This window comes from Chlorocebus sabaeus, chromosome 11 (assembly GCF_047675955.1).
Source record: "Chlorocebus sabaeus isolate Y175 chromosome 11, mChlSab1.0.hap1, whole genome shotgun sequence".
NCBI lineage: Eukaryota > Metazoa > Chordata > Mammalia > Primates > Cercopithecidae > Chlorocebus > Chlorocebus sabaeus.
In genome coordinates, this window is record NC_132914.1 from 31,571,354 (window position 1) to 31,589,328 (window position 17,975).

Below are 17,975 nucleotides of genomic sequence, written 5' to 3' on the forward strand. Positions count from 1 at the left end.
ATGAGGAAGAAAAAAAAATTTTTTTTTTTTGAAACAGAGTCTCGTTCTATCGCCTAGGCTGGAGTGCGGTGGCGCGATTTCCGCTCACTGCAAGCTCCGCTGCCTCCCAGGTTCACGTCATTCTCCTGCCTCAGCCTCCCAAGAAGCTGGGACTACAGGCGCCTGCCACCACGCCTGGTTAATTTTTTTGTATTTTTAGTAGGGACGGGGTTTCACCATGTTTGCCAGGATGGTCTCTATCTCCTGACCTCGTGATCCGCCCACCTCAGCCTCCCAAAGTGCTGGGATTACAGGCGTGAGCCATCGCGCCCGGCCGAGAAAGAAAATTTTAAGGCACCAAAATGTTGGGGTACCAAGAGAAAGAACCAGTCAGAGTATTTGTTTTTCCCTTTATTTTCAATCTTAACCAATGCTAGAGGTTCCTCAAAATGTTAAAAATGGAACTATCTTATGACCCAACATTTCTACTCCTAGGTATGTACCCCAAGAGAAATGAAAACATGCATCCACACAGACACTTGTACACAAATGTTTATAAGAGCATTACTCATGATAGCCTAAAGTTAGAAACAAAAAATGTCCATCAACAAATGCATGGATAAACAAACCATGGTATATACATACAGTGGAATATAATTTAGCCACTAAAAAGAATGAAGTACTGATACATCCTACGACTTGGATGAACCTCAGAAACATTGCACTAAGTGAAAGAAGCCAGACACAAAAGGTCACATATTGAATGATTCCTTTTGTATGACGTATCCAGAATAGGCAAATCCTATAATAAAAACAAAAAGCAGATTAGTGATAAACTGGGAATGAGGGGAGGGGACAATGGAGAGTGAGTATTTAATGGTACGGATGTTTTAGGGGGTGATAAAAAGTTATGTAACTCCAAAGAAGTAGTTGTACAACATTGCAGATATACTAAGTACCACTAAATTGTATACTTTAAAGTAGCTAACTGCATGTTATATTAATTTCACCTCAATAAGAAATAAAATCACCCTCTGCTAGTAAGATGGATTAATTTTCACAAACTGGTAAGCAGTTCTGATCTTCTTATGTTTTTTTGTTTGTTTGTTTGTTTGTTTTTGGAATTGAGATGGAGTCTCACTCTGTTGGCATGATCTCAGCTCACTGCAACCTCCACCTCATAGATTCAAGCAATTCTCCCACCTCAGTCTCCTGAGTAGCTGGGATTACAGGTGCACTCCACCATACCGGGCTAATTTTTTTTATTTTTAGTAGAGACGGGGTTTTGCCATATTGGCCAGGCTGGTCTCAAACTCCTGACCTCAGGTGATCCACCTGCCTTAGCCTCCCAAAGTGCTGGGATTACAGGCATGAGCCACCACACCCAGCCAGATCTTATTACCTTGGCAGTGAAAGAGGATCATTTCCTGCAATTTACAGCCAAACCTGTGGGTATAACCAAGGGGTTATAGAAATACCTGTTATACCTGTGGGTATAACAGCAACATTAAATAACAGTAATAATAATTCCTGGATAGAGACAGAGTTCACTTAGATATTTGGCAAAATTTGCCATGTTCTTATCTCATCTCATGATATACATGATTTATTTCTAGAAGGAACTACGTGTCTTATTGGCTGTGATATATCGTAGCTTGTTTTTCCAGGCTCAGTTGATCTTAATTTTTCCCAAATGACTTTAGACATATAGTCACTGCTCTTCTATCCCAAGCACTGCTCCTGCCTGTCACAGACACCTCCAAATAAACACTACCTGGACTTTTGAGGGGTGGAAGTTGGAGATATTTGCAAGGGCTTCTTGGTATATTAGTTCACTTTTGCTGCATCCTGAACTACCCTAAAACTCAGAGGCTTAAAATAACAATGTTCTTCAACTCACAATTCTGCAGGTCAGCAATTTGGCCTAGGCTCAACCTGGCAGTTTTTCTATGGTCTTATTCATGCATTTGCAGTCAGCTGCAAGATATGCAGTCAGTTGGTAGTTGGCTGATCCACTGGGCAGGCAGGGGTTGGAGGAATCCTAAGTAGCCTCACTTGGATGTCTGGCAGGTGGCCAGCTGTCAGCTGGGGCACTTGGTCCTTCTCCATGTGGTTTCATCTTCCACCAGGCTAGCCCAAGCTTGTTCACTTGACAGTAGTGTCCAGAACTCACACAGTGTCACTTCTAACACATTCTTTCAGTCAAAGAGAGCCACAAGGCCAACCCAGATTCAAAGGTGTGGGAATACATCTCCCAACACTCTTGTTTGGAGATGTATTGTGAGCATTTTTGCAATCTACTACAACTGAACTCTATTCCTGCTATAGTAACCCGCTACTTCCCACACAAGTTGCTCCTGGATGCCATCCTGGCTTTGACAGCCTCCAGGCATGAGGCCCACTTGGTCACTGATTCTTTGTGATCATGCTCTTCTTTTCCTCAGCTGGTTTGGGTTACCAGTTTCTTCTTTCCTCTGATTCTACATGGATTTAGTCTCAAAAAATCCCCATAGTTTCTTATCTATTGATAATTTACTTATTTTTTTAGCATGGCTGTGTATTCATGTAGAGCTAGTGTAACCATACGATTTATATTCAAATTGTGACTTCTAAGAATGAAATGGGACACTATAAATAATCATGCTAGGACACCAAGCATAAACTGAGATGTCTCTGCTTAAAGCCCCATGGTTATAAGCACAGGCTCTTTTGCTGGGGTTGGAATCTCAGCTCTGCCAATTATTTGCCAGTTACTTAAGCTCTTGGTGGCAGTTTTCTCATCTATTAAATGTAGACAATAATAGTGCTCACTTTAGAGGTTTTTTATGAGGTTTAAATGAGAAAACATGTAAAATATTCATTATTTCTAAGTTCTCAAGTGGATGTGGGAATTACCTTCTCATTTAATATTCAATCATATTCATGTATCATAAGATAAAGTTATTTCATAATCTTTGTATAATCAGTTTTAATGACTATATACAGTTTCAATAAATGTTCCATAATTTACCTGAAAACTCTTCTATTAAATATTTAGATCATTTATACTTTTCCCTTATTATAAATTATGTTAAAATTTCATTGTGGATAAATACTTTGGCAATAAATTATTTTCTTACATTAATTCTAGAAAAAAGAATATTATATTAAAGAATATAAGTATTTTAAGGATCTTGTTATATGTTGCCAAATTGCTTTCTCAAAGGATTACATTAACTCTTTCAAACAATAATCAGGAAGTTCTAACTTTAATACAACCTCATCAGCATTGAGTATCACACAACTTAATCTGCTATGCTCATTTAAAACACAATTTTAACAAACTTATTTTCTGGTTTCCCAGCCCTCCCAAATAAAAAGCAAAATATTCAAAGCAGTAAAAACTAACATTGGAAAAGGTATTTAGGCAGATTTTCTGATCACTTGGCAGTGAAAAGAAAAACAGAAATAAATATAAGAATTAAAATCCTAGACATCTTAGATCATTTAATGGCTAAACACATCTCAGTCTTTAAAGTCCATGACATCATTATTTGTTGCAGCATATAGCAGTTAATGTTCATTGTAATAATACTAAATGATCCATCAAGAAAAATCCACATAACAGTAAACAAATTTTTAACAGAGCAGGAGCATCATCATCTTGGACAAGCCTCTCATTCTAGAGTTCCCCTTAATAAAAAACTGCCTAAATCCAAAGGGCATCAGCCTAAGGGCTAAGGTCAGCATAAACCACAATAACCACAAATAACATCTCCAACCAGAAACATTCCGAACTCCTCCCTGACCAAAGACATGCTAGCCCCGAGATAACTCCCCTCCAGCCAGGAAGATGCCAGCCTTAAGATAACCCCACTCCAGCCAGAAAGATGTCTGCCCCAGGATAAATTCCCCTCCTCCTCCCAGAGACATTCCAACTCTGCCATAAAACTTGTCCCTCACACAGAAACATTCCAAGCTTGTAATAAGCCTCCTCACCCTAAAACCAATATATACTCTCAGTCTGTAAGAGAAAGTGCTCCTAACCAATGTGCCAGAAGCCCCTCTCAGGTGTTACCTGAAGTAAACCTATCTTTACTGTCAAACCACATTTCGTGTCTCTTTCCTGTTTCTTTAACTCTTACAATTTTGTTTTAGGGAGATTTCCATTAACAAGAAAAAATAAAATTTATGCTGAAAGAGGCCATCTCTGGCTGGGCTGTATTTTCTTTTTAGACCTTGAATTGGTGTGAAGAGTCATAGGGTTTGCTAAAGGAGGAGTGAGAAAGTGGGGAGGATGTGAGCTCCATAATCAGGAATAAAAACAGAGGGTACAAGACCAGAGCAGAAAAGCTTTATAAAATCCCAGAACTTCTGACACATCTTCATACTGGTTATCATTCGTTATCTCCTTCCTATTTTCCTTGGAAGTAGAAAGGCCTGTCTACATATATTCTTGTCTTCCCAAGCAGCAAGGAAGTGGCAAGTTGAGAAAGCTATTTCCCCTCCACACTTTTTCAGGCATATTAAGAGTAAGAGAAACCCCAAAGGTATAGTGGCTGGCTAGGTAATCAAAGAGAAAAAAGTAAGTCCTATTTCCTTAGCTCTGCAGCAAAGAAAGAAAGAACTTTGACATCAATCTTCATATGAAGAAAAGGTCATTAAGCTCAGTAGATTAAAAATCTGAAATGATTCTCTAACTGTATCAAGCATCGGAATCACCTGGAGGGCTTTATAAAACACAGATTGTTAATCCCTACTTCAAGAGTCTATGATTTAGTGGGTCTGAATAGAGCCTGTGAACCAAAAATTGGCTGAGGCAGATCTCAATCGAGTTAGAGGTTTGTTTTGCCAAGGTTGAGGATGTGGCCAGGGAAAAAGAAACACAAGTTACAGTAGAATCTGTGGCCTGTATTTTTTCCAAAGAGAGTTTTAAAGACTTCAACATTTATAGAGGAAAGAGCAGGTAGAAGGGGAAGGAGAAAAAAAAGAGGCTGGGTGTAGGCAGTAGCATGTTTACATTTTTGTGGGGCTTCTATTAGCACTTATTGGTACTCACTGAATCCACATTTTACATGTGAAAAGAGAGTGATGGGGTTAAAGTCAATTATGCATTCTTCTCATGCTGGGTATATCTACATTTTACATAAGATAAGGCAAGCATAGAGTAGAGGAGGAAGTCAATTATGCATTTGTTTGGGGTGGATGGAGGAATTTCTAGTCTTATCTTTGTCCCCTACCTGTGAAAATAAGCTGTTAATTTGCATTGTCAGGGTAAGATTCAACAGCACTCTATTTTAGGGCAAGTTTATAAGAGGGATATGTATTCTGAAAGATTTGGGGGCCCCATAAGGAATTTCCTTGTGAGCAATTTGTGAGAGAGCCCCCCTGGGAAGATATGTGACGTTCTATTTTGTAGCTATTTGGTTGGGAACAAAAAGGAAGGCAGTTTTTTTGTTTGTTTTTGTGTGACTCAGTTCCCAAGCTTCACTTTCCCTTTGGCATAGTGAGTTTGGGGTCCCAAGATTTTTATTTTCCATTCACAGCCCTAACAATTTTCATTTCTAATAAGTTCCTAGGTGATGCAGATAATGTGGGTCCAGGAACCAGTTTTTGGGAATCACTGCAGGTATGGTTCCCAATCCTGACTAATCATCAGAATCACTTGCATTGTTAAAAACAAAACAAAAGAAAAACAAACACACAAACAAAAAAAACAGATTCCCAAGAGCCTCATGCCAGAAGCCACCAATTTGAATCTTCAGAAGTGGAGCCACTGGGAACCTGTTTATTTGATAAATTCCCCCATTAGATCCTGGTGTTCAGCAGATGTGGAGTTCCACAGCCCCAGAGTACTCAGGATTATGCTAAACATTTAGTCAGTGTCTAAGAAAGCCTTGATTGATGGGCTAACTTAGATCCGGAGGCACTTCGCAGTAAAATGTGAATCCTTTTGTATGCTAATTTTTTATTTAATTTGTGATTATGATATTCTTTGGAGAAGATCTGTACTGGTCTCTTAGCTACATAAAAATGAGCACTTTTGTAAAGGAAGTTCTTACAATTCTAATAGACAAATTAAAAACTCTGGCACAACCATGTAAATCATCAGAATATTTCCATAGCAATAGCGCAAAAACTTAAAAAAAAAAAGGATTCCCACTTTGGGAGGCCGAGGCAGGTGGATCATGAGGTCAGGAGATGGAGAGCATCCTGGCTAACACGGTGAAACCCCATCTCTACTAAAAATACAAAAAAATTATCCAGGCATGGTGGCAGGCACCTGGAGTCTCAGCTACTCAGGAGTCTAAGGCAGGAGAATGGTGTGAACCTGGGAGGCGGAGCTTGCAGTGAGCTGAGATTGTGCCCTGCACTACAGCCTGGGCAACAGAGCGAGACTCCATCTCAAAAATAATAATAATAATAATAAAATAAGGAGTCCAAATGCAATTATCCTGAGATTGTGTCAGATTTATCCTTTAGAAATTAATAGTTGCCTTTTATCAGAATTTCTTGGCAATGTGACTAGATTGGTGGCTCATATGCTTATCGAAATTTAGTAGGTTTGATTTTCCAGGTAACATTACTTCCTTTCCTGATATTCTTCATAGGCTGGTTTTTATAACATATTTCTCCTGGTAACTATTTAGCAGAGATTAAGAGCAGAACAATGTTCTTATTTTTTTTTAAGTATTTTATTTAATAAAAAGGAGGGTTGTCACTTCAATAATCTCTGACTAAATTAGGAATTGGATAATATAGGTCTAAACTGTGTAATTTCATCTTTTCTTCATTTCCATAATGGTTCTAGGTCACATTTCTTACTAACGAACTTCTAAATTTTGTGCAACCTACTTAACTGAAATGAACCATTAAGCTTTGGCTTGTTACATATATGCACAAATGAAGAAATGGTTTGTAAGCTTACCTCTAAATTGTGGTTCATTTAGAGAAGTTACTGTATAATTTGTAGATTGGGTACTGAACACAGTATTTTTAAAATTAGATAATAGAGAGCTAATAGTGACCCAAATGGAAAAACACACCCTATGTTCACTAATAAAATGTAAAATAGAATTCATCATTCTCTATGTGATGACAAAGAGCACAAAAGCAATGTGAAAATTAACTTAATTGGAAATATTGTAAAATTATTTTCAATATCATACGTTAAATTAAGGCATTGCTTTGATTGCTAAGTAGATAATAGAAAAAACCGCAGTGGTAAGCCTTGTTAGAATTTGTGCAAATGCTTTACAAATTGCTGATTTTCTAGTACCATCACAACATTTAATAGTGGTACATTTAATAGAAAGACAGTTCAAGTTGAAATAGATGACAGTTAAGTAGATGTTTTGAACAAGTTGTTCAAAAACTTCTTCAAACGAAATTTCATCTTTTGTATCCAGAGAGCTAAAAATACATTCCCTAGGATCTAGTACTTTCCTTACACATAGTTGGTAGTCAGTAAACACTTGTCAAAAGTAAGGGAACAGATGAATACTACAAGATAATGTAGTGGAGTCTAAGCTGGTACTGCTCACTGCACGACGGCCAATAAGTCAAGAGACAAGGTGTTGGGGCAAGAGGGCAATAACTCAGTGAATTATTGCTCAGAGAGCCAGCAAACCAAGAAGATGGCAGACTAATGTCCTAAAGAACTGTCTCAAGGCAATGTGCATTTCCGGTCCCTTTAATGTTAAGGGAAGCGGGTAGAAGGAGATTGACGTCAAGAGGTGACTGACAGTTACAGGCATCTGGGCAGCAGAGAGGGTCTGACAGGGAGTTGGAAAACTTCTTTGTCCTTGGTCAGGTCACAATGCTCCTATAAATCTTTAATTATATGTTTCGTATTATTATTTTATTTTTTCGGATACTGAGTGAAAGCTAGGATCCCATAAATCTTTAATATAACATTGTTACTTGTATGTACACACTCCTTATCTCCTTGGAGGTTAGTTTTGGGAAGGAACTAGCATCCTATTATCCTTGCTTTAAAGTTAAACTACAAACTAAATTCCTTCCATCGTATCATTATCTTGGCCTACATGCAGAGATGAGCAAAATTAATCTACAAGGTACCACCTGGAGGGGAAAGAGGGGTGTTAGGAGCAAAATGGATTTTGTTAAGCTAGGCCTCCTTTTCACTGTTACAAAGATGCTAGGAGAAAAGCTTATCTCCTTGGCACTGGAGAGAAGTCTGGGTGCAAAAGAGAAACAAATTGAAAATCAGTTGTGATTCTTTTAGGATTCGTTAATTTCATCCTCCAGATCTCTTTTGCCAGTCCAATCCTCTCCCAAGAAGTCCAGATTCCAGCTCTTACTGGACACCGCCATTTCAAATAATGCAGCCAACAGGTTAAGAATACAGATGCTGAACCAAGACAGCTTAGGTTCAAATCTCCATACCCGACTGACTTTAGCTGTTTGACCTCAGGCAAGTTACTTTACTTCTTGATATCTCATTTGTGAAATTGAGACAATAATAGCATAGCTATCTTAAGTTGTACTGGAAGGATTATGTGACTTAAGACATGTAAAGCATTTGGGATAGTGCCCACATACCTGTGATAGACAGCTTCAGACATAGCTCTCAATGGTCTCCACGTCTTGGTGATCAGCCCTTGTATAAACCCTTCCCCTTGAGTGTGGGCTGAGCCTAATAACTTACTTCTAATACACGGAATTTGGCAAAAGTGAGGGTATGACAGTTAATTTTTTTAATGTCAACTTCATGAGGCTGAGGGATGCCCACATACTGGGTATAACATTATTTCTCAGTGTATCTTTGAGGATATTCCCATAAGAGATTGGCATTTGAATCAGTAGACTGAGTAAAGAATATTGCACTCACCAATGTAAGTGGGCATCATCCAATCCATTGAGGACCCAGATAGAATAAAAAGATAGTGAAAGGACAAATTGGCCAGGCGCTGTGGCTCACACTTGTAATCCCAGCACTTTGGGAGGCTGAGGCGGGCAAATCACTCGAGGTCAGGAGTTCAAGACCAGCCTGACCAACATGGCGAAATCCTGTCTCTACTAAAAATACAAAAATTAGCTGGGCCTGGTGGCAGGTGCCTGTAACCCCAGCTAGTCGGGAGGCTGAGGCAGGAGAATCGCTTGAACCCGGGAGGCGGAGGTTGCAGTGAGCTGAGATTGCACCATTGCACTCCAGCCTGGGTGACAAAGCGAGACTCTCTCTCAAAAAAAGGACAAATGTACTCTCTGTTTCAGCCAAGACATCCATTTTCTCCTGCCCTTGAACATCTTTGCTTCTGGTTCTCAGGTCTTCAAGTTTAGGGTGGAACTACACTACTGGCTTTCCTGGCCCTCCCACTTGCACACAGCCTCTGTATCACATGAGCTAATCCCTCATAATACATCTTTCTATGGATATAGATATAGATACAGATACACACACACATACACGTATGTATCCCATTGGTTCAGTTTCTCTGGAGGACCCCAACTAATACAGACTTAACATGGTTTCTGTGATTAGGTTACTAAAGACTGTGACTTCCATCTTGCTAGCACTGTATCTCTCCTTCTCTGATGACGTCAGCTGCCATGTTGTGAGCTGCTCTATGGAGAGGTCCATGTGGCAAGGAACTGAGGGAGACCTCTGGCTGACAGTTCGTGAGTAAATAAAGCCTTAGTCCAACAACCTGCAAGAACGTGAATTCTGCTGGCAACTACCCAAGGGAGCTAGGAAGACAGTCCTTCCCAGTTGAGTCCTAGAACTGCAGCCCTGCAAGAGTCCCAGAGCTAGAGGGCCCAGCTAATCCACAACTAGGTTTCTAATCTCCAGAAACAATGAGGTAATAAATGCTGCTTTATGCCACTAAGTTTCAGGATAATTTGTTATACAATACTTAAGCATTCTATAAATGTAAGCTAGTAACAGACATCTCAAATTCCACATCTCCTCCCCCACTATTCACACCTCATTAAATGGAAAACCACCATGTATCCAAGTTGATCAAACCAAAAGCCTAAAAAAAGAAAATCATTTTTAATTATCTTTTTCTCAATGCCTTCTCCCCTAAATAGACCAACTTCATGAATATCTGAGTAAGAGCGTTTCAAGAATAGAAAGTTCAAAAGCTCTTAAGCCAAAAATAAACTTGGGTTATTTTAAGACAAAAGAGAGAGATGTTACAGAACTGAATTTTATCTGCTCACCTGGCTCAGCAAAGCCAATCACTGGCACTGGGATAGCAGTGAGAGAAAGTGAGGCACTGACTGCAGGGCGCCAACACTTGTACCAAGCAGAATCAGGGCAGCTGAAGCTTAAGACCTGAACTCCCCGATGGCTTGCAGGCAAGGATTTTTAAAGGCAGGGGTAGATGTAACCTCCATGTGTTGTTTTATGATTTTGCCTGTAGCACAGGCAAAAGCTACAGGCAAACCTGTAAATCAATACATGGAGGTTACATGTTGGCTTAGGCCTAAAAGGGTGGGATATCGTGAAGCAGGCTTACATGTCATAGGTAGATTCAAAGATTTTCTCCTTTGCAATTGGTTTAGGAAGAAAAGCTTAAAAAAAAAAAAAAATTGGAATCGGCAGAAAAATGTCAATCAGAATGATATAGTTTGGCTGTGTCCCCAGAGCCCCCAGGGTACTATGACATTCTCTAAGCCCCTCTGGAAAAATTTTAGGACAAAGAATGTGATCAGAGTTCAGTTTTCAATTCCCGCTTATCTGAGATCTACAGGCCAGCAGATCCATTCAGTGAGGGCCCTCAGTGGGGTCCAAATCTCTGAAAGACAACTCTGCGACATATGTTAAGATGTTATCTTTAGTTTCCATAAGGAAAGCAAACATCTCTGGAACTTTAACTTCCTTGGCTACTGCTTTAGACTACTATTACCTTCTTGTTTGATAAATTTCTTTTTACTTCTGGGGCTAGCTAGGTTCCTGGAATTTTCCTTAAAGGAACTCCAGATTTTTCTTTATTTCCATGCTCGAGGTTTTCAGGCCTCTAGAAAGGGGGTTCCTGCTCCATCTCACCCCAATGCCCTTAGTAATCTGGCCCCTTGCTTTCTTCTCTAATTCTGTTTTTATATCATTCTCCCTCTTACTAGCAGTTCTAGCCACACAGGTTTTTAGCTGCCTGGTTGTTCTCGTTTGGTACCCTACAAATAAATGCTTTTCCTTCTATTGCTGCAAAACTTCAGTGTAGATATCTGGTTTTACTGTGCCAGGAGAGCAGACCCAAGTTTGGTTCTATAATAGTAATGTAATTTTCACCTATTATAAGTCCAAAGATATTATGCCTATTTGTAAGTCAAAAGATATTCATTTGTTTAGGGAAGTAATTGTGGACATCTTCCTAATAATTTAATTCCAATATAGAATTTACACTAACCTAACATTTTAATAATGTTAAAAATTCATTAAGAATCTTCTTTAGATACGAAGGCCCATCTTATTCTGTCCAACAAATTCCTCTCCAACAGTCATCCCTAATTTCTTCACTTTGAACTGCCAACTACCCATTCTTTAAAAATAGTAGGATAAGAATACTATTTATGAGCTTCCTGTTTGTGAATGGCATTACATGAAGGATCTTGTAAAAATCAGAAGAGAATATTCATGACAATGAAGATGACAGTGAGAGCAGCTAATATTTATTTCTCCTCTTCTGCACCGGGCATCACACTAAGCACTTTATACACGTATCTCATTTAATCTTGACAACAATCCTATGAGCTAAGTACCCTTATGCCATTTGTACTGATGAAAGCACCAAGGCCCAGGGAGGTGAGCTAAGTGGCCCAGGGTCCCACAAAGCAAACACTTGTACCATGCAGTTTTGCTCCAGAACCCATGCTCTTAATTGCCGCTATGCTGCCTCTCTAAATAATAAAAATGGGACACTTCCAAAAGGTAGGCCACTATTCTCTATCCACAGTGGAAAGGTTAAAAAGAGAAATGAAAGATTATATTCAATTCTGTGCATTCAGTGAACATTACCGAATGCCTGATAAAGAAAAGTAGGCTTTGATGTTACATGCATAGCCCTGCCCTAACCTGCACTAGCTGCTGATCTCGGGCCAATCACCCAGCCTTTCATAAACAGGTTAATCATGCTGACCCCATAGGCTCTTGTGAGCATGGGATGAAATGTGAACCACTGGCACAGTGCCTGGCACAAAGAACACAGCTTTGTACACTCTGGAAGAGTTGTTGGACTGAAAGTAGCTTCTGGCAACCAGAAGATAAAAGGGTTAAACCAAAGAGTTGTTCTAACACTACAGGTCAAAATAAAAAGTGCTCAGGAAAAAAGAATTTGTGATGAAACACATTCTGTCTATAAAATTGTGTGTAAACATTCACAGTGACCATCTCCAAATTGTTGTTGTTTTTCCTTACGGAGATTCCTCTGGATGACAGTCATGGGAAATGGCAAGAAAGACCAGGTAGGGAAAGGCTGAGCCAAAAGACTGCCCAGGGAAATGCAATTACTGATGGTTTCTCCAGTATTGATTTCTGTGGGGACATCAGAGTTACCTGAGTTTTGAGGTGCTAACCCCAGGCAGCCAGAACCGGGGCTGGGGCTGGTCTCAGCTTATCAATGCTTTCCAAGCAGAGCTAACCATTCATTCCTTTATTCATGCATTGCATTCTTTTGTTCTTTCATTCAACACTTATTTATTAAGCCCCACGTGCTGTGCTTGTAGCCTTGAGTCAGCAATAGAACAGGCCTGCAAAAGCCTCCTCTCTGTCTCAGAATAGAGTCATGGAGGGCTAAATCTAACTGGGCTTTCAATAGACATTTATAATCTAGAAGGTGGTGCAGGCTCACTTTAAGAAGGCTCACCCAGTGCCTTCATGGTAGAATTCAGGAAACCCAGACCCAGGCAGCAACTGCCCGAGGTTGCAGAGATAGTAAGCAGCAAAGTCAGTATGCGAATCTAGGTCTTCTGAAGCCACATCTGTATGCTCCTCACTATATCACTACAGCACCAGGAAGAGAGAGCGAGCCCAGGGTTTCTTTCTCTTGAAAAGGACCAGTCACTGGAACAGAGCTGTTTGTCCATGGAGATGAGTTGTCTGTGAGCCAGGTTTACAAAGAGTAGAGTGAGGCCAGGTGCAGTGGCTTATGCCTGTAATCCCAGCAGTTTAGGAGGCAGAGGCGGGCGGATCAGGAGGTCAGGAGATCAAGACCATCCTGACTAACACGGTGAAACCCATCTCTACTAAAAAAAAATACAAAAAAATTAGCTGGGCGTGGTGGTAGGCGCCTGTAGTCCCAGCTACTCAGGAGGTTGAGGCAGGAGAATGGCGTGAACCCAGGAGGCGGAGCTTGTAGTGAGCCTAGATCGCACCACTGGGCTCCAACCTGGGCGACAGAGCGAGATTCCGTCTCAAAAAAAAAAAAAAAAAAAGAGTAGAGTGGGAGATTGCAGACAAATATGGCCAGCAAGCATCTCTCTCCAGCCCTCTCTGGAGCCAGCTGTGTCCCTGCTCATGCCTTTCGGTTGCTTCACTGTGCAACGAAAGTCAAAGCCCAGTTCCCATGCCACAGAGGAGTCCCTATCTCCTTTTCTGGCATCTTTTCTCAAGTTCCTGCTACAGATCCTCCACTCTAGCCACATACCTTACCCTGTCCCACCCAAGGACCTTGGCTTCTACCACCAGGAAGGCTTCTGCCAACCCCAGGGCTGTCCAAATGCCTTTTCTTTTTCTTTTCTTTCTCTTTTTTTTTTTTTTTTTTTTGAGACGGAGTTTCACTCTTGTTGCCCATGCTGGAGTGCAGTGGCACCATCTCGGCTCACTGCAACCTCCGCCTCCTGGGTTCAAGCGATCCTCCTGCCTCAGTCTCCTGAGTTGCTGGGATTACAGGCACCCACCACCACACCCGGCTAATTTTTTGTAGTTTTTTTAGTAAAGACAGGGTTTCATCATGTTAGACAGGCTGACCAGGCTGGTCTGGAACTCCTGAACTCAAGTGATCCACCCCCTTCAGCCTCCCAAAGTGCTGGGATTACAGGCATAAACCACTGCGCCCAACCCAGATGCCTTTTCTATGAAGTATATCCCAGTTGGAAGTAATTTTTGTTTACCCTGGATTTCTGTACTCACTGATTGTGCAAAGAGCTTGCTACAGGCGGCCTTGCAAGATAGTTCTCTACCTTCAAGCCTTACTTCCTCCTAAATGAGTTAGGTCCCATGACATTAGAACCTTTGGGATATTTCCGTACAGTTCTAGTTCCTAGCATAGCACCTTGTATTCTTTAGGCACCTGACAAATGGCCACCAATCCTCCAGGTGAAAGGACTTTTTACCAAGCCTGCAGGAAGGGCCAGCCAGGCAGGTGTCTCCCTGGTTTGCCCAACAGTGAAAGTCACAGAACATTTCTCAACATTATTCACATTAAAAGCATCTTTTGCCTGCTAAATAGACACACCCTCCACCCTCTTTTAGTAAATCTTCCACAAAATTAGATAAGGAGAAATAACCCTTTGTTTCACATCCGCTGACTCAGATACTGAGCATTATTCAACTGGGTAGGGGTTGGCAGTGGAGAGAAGGGGGCTGAGCAAACTACAAGTGGAGGAAGAAGAGGACAGCCTGGGAGAGGGAGGGCAGAAGAAAGGAGAGCACATTGTGCAGGGGCACCGTGTTTTGCTGTTCCTTTTTTTCTTTCTTTTCTTCATATGGCCCTGGCTCACAGCAAGGCCACTACCTGACAAGCAGATGGGTCACTTCCCATGGGCGCAGCGTGGGTACAACTTGATAGCTACAAAACCAGACAACCTCTCGCCATGCGCTCACCCTATTCCCAGACCCCGGTGGTGGTTTGGGGGATTGGAAGGGGCGGGAAGGGCGCTGTCTTAAGAATCATCCTCACATCTCAGGACTTCGCCCCTCTAGGGAGGTGACCCTTGGCCACCCTCTGCGCAGTTCTCCCAGAAAGCTCATGCCACGTCTTAGCACTCTGATCCCTGCGCCCCTGCAGGCCTCCCGGATCGCCCACAAGTCTCGACGAACGCAGGGGGGCGCGGCTGAAGACAGTCGGGCCGCCCACTTGCTGCACGGCTGCCACGGGACTGGCACAGGATCCTTGGCAGCATTATGGGCACCTGGTAGAGAGGCCGATTCCGAGGGCGGGATGGGCCTTCCGAGGTCGGGCCGTGCCCCGCTGGGCAGCGCGGAGAGGATGTGTAAGGCATGCGACTTGGAACCAGGTCCAGTCCCATCCTGGCTCCTCTCAGGGCTCCTTCCCCTCCTCCCATTCCACCCCAGCCCTGCTGGCTCTCCCGCCGGACCCAGCACCGCGGTAGCTTTCTCTGAACTGCGGCTCAGGGGCTCAGGCGGAGGTGTCACTCCTGTCTCCAGCCCAGGACGGCAGGTCAGGTTATGCAAAGTGTGCGGCACGATCTCCCCCCACCTCCAACCCCCTTTTCTCCAGGGTCCACACTGCAGTTCCCACCGCTCCGGGTGTCCTCCCCAGTGCGCCGCGATTTTTGTGTCCAAGCCCCACAGTCCCTCTGAGACCAACCCCTAGCCAGCACAGACTTCCTGCCTCCCCAGTTCGGGTGAGTAGTCCCGAAACGCCCGCGGCCGCAGCATCCTCTGGGTGGCCGCGCTTCCGGGACCACGTGGTACCCCCGAGTAGTCCAGGAGCTGCAAGAGAGGCGCGCGGGGGCCAGCAAGCTCTAGAACAGCAGCAGCGGCCCCAGCTGGGGCCCCCGGGACTACGAGTGGCCGGTGACGCTGCGCCCGCACGGTCCCAGCAGGGTCCAGGAGGGGTCGGGGCCCCGAACTGGGGGCGCAGCGAAGACCGCCCGGAGGCGTTCCCTTGGGCAGCTAAGTCCGAGTCAGCTCTACTTAGCCCGCTTCCAGCTTCCAGCCCCGGCTCAGGTGGGGACCTTGCCTAGGAGAGGAGTCTGAGCTGGGGACTGGGTTCTCCTCCCACCCCTCCCGGCCCGTGCGCCCCAGACACGCGCTCCTGCCGCTGCTCCCTCTGCCCCCAGCCCACAGCTCCAAACCCGCGGGGCGAGCCGTCACCTTACTCTCGAGCCTTAGCCGGCTCCCAAATTTAATTTCCGCCCTGGCTGTCAAGCCATAAAAGTCGATTATAATCGCCTCTTCCCCCACCCCCCTGCCTTTGCTCTCGCCCCCGTTTCAGATTTCTCTTATTTCTCTTCTTGACGTCAAGCCCCCAAGTCGGGACTCTAGGAAGTCCGTTTTCTTAGACCTAGCCCCTTTGTATCCTCCCCCATCCCCACCCCTTTCACTCTCGCTCTCGCTCTGATTTCTCGGCCTTTCCGTTTTTTCTCTTCAGGTAGGGACAGCTCCGGGCCGGGGGTGGAGGGTGGTGCGGTGGGGAGGAGGCAAGGAGATTCCCAGCCTTCCAGCGCGAACCTCGGAGACTGGCAGGCATCTGGTCTCGTCCCTCTGGGTCCCCTCCGCACCCAAGAGTGTCTTCCCAAGAGGCTTACTCCACAGAAGGAATGTCGTCAGCTGATTATATCTGATTAGTATCCAGTTCCGACGACTCATCCCTTAAAATGTGTGCTGCCTGCATCCTCTTCTCTCTGGACCCTCCAGGACGATACCAACTCGGGCATGCGTTTCCCCTCTTCTAGGATCCTGCCACTCCTCATGGCCAGTTCATGGCTTCGAGCCTTCCCTTCCACTAGTTCATCCTACACGCTCCGGCCACATTTGCCTTTGGTAAACTGCTTTTTTTTTTTTTTTTTTTTTTTCCTGAGACAGAGTTTTGATCTTATTGCCCAGGCTAGAGTGCAGTGGCACAATCTCGGCTCACTGCAACCTCTGCCTTCCGGTTTCAAGCAATTCTCCTGCCTCAGTCTCCCAAGTCGAGGGGATTACAGGCACCCGCCACTACACCCAGCTAATTTTTTTGTATTTTTAGTAGAAAAGGGGTTTCACCATGTTGGTCAGGCTGGTCTTGAGCTGCTGACCTTGTGATCCACCTGCCTCGGCCTCCCGAAGTGCTGGTGGAGCCACCGCGCCCGGCCAGGTAAACTGCACTTTTTAACCTCTTCCGCCTGAACCCACCATCATCTTCATTTCCTTGCCTGTTAAAGTCTGCCTCTGCCTGGCCTTAACACCCATGGAATCTAGACTCACATAGCCTTTCCCTTGCATATTCCACCTGCTGGGAGAGGATCTCCCAGATCTGGGGCGATGGGGTTTCTCACTGTCCAAAACGCTCAAGGCCTTTGCCCCGGCTGACTGGGCCCTGGCCATGATCTCTGCGAGTCCCTCGCAAAGGATAGGACCTGGATGAATGAGGCCTGAAGCTCAGTGATCTATAAATATTTTTGCTTGTTTGTTTCTAAAAGAGTTTTGGAAAACTCTGCATCCTTTCATGCATTTTTAAGATGACATCTAAAACCATGCTAAATTTAAATAGATGTAGAGGATGTAACTGTTACGTAAAAATTGGCTTTTGTGGGAGGCAGCTTCTAAGATGGCCCCTGAATCCCACCTCCTGGTAGTCAGAACCCCCGAAATTCCCCACCCCCTCTCGCTTGGGGCTAACAATAGAATAGATCGAATATAAAAGAATGCAATAAACATGATAGGAAGTCACTTACAAGATTAGTTTCCAAAAAGGCCATAGCTCTGTCCCGCCCAGCCTCTCTGTCAGTTCTTTGTTCTGTGAGAAGCCATGCTGTTGTTATCGGTGGAGGGCTTGATTACTAGTCCTCCAGGTTCTTGGCATTTTGGACAAAAAAAGCAAGGAAAGAATGAAGCAAGGAAGGCCCAGATGTATTGAAATGAAACTACACTCCACAGAGTAGGAGCCCACTCTAGTAACTGGCTCAAGAACACCTGCTGTAGGCCAGGCGCAGTGGCTCAGGCCTGTAATCCCAGCACTTTGGGAGGCCGAGGCAGGTGGATCACCTGCAGTTGGGAGTTCGAGACCAGCCTGACCAACATGAAGAAACCCTGTCTCTACTAAAATACAAAATTAGCCGGATGTGGTGGTACATGCCTGTAATCCCAGCTACTCGGGAGGCTGAGGTAG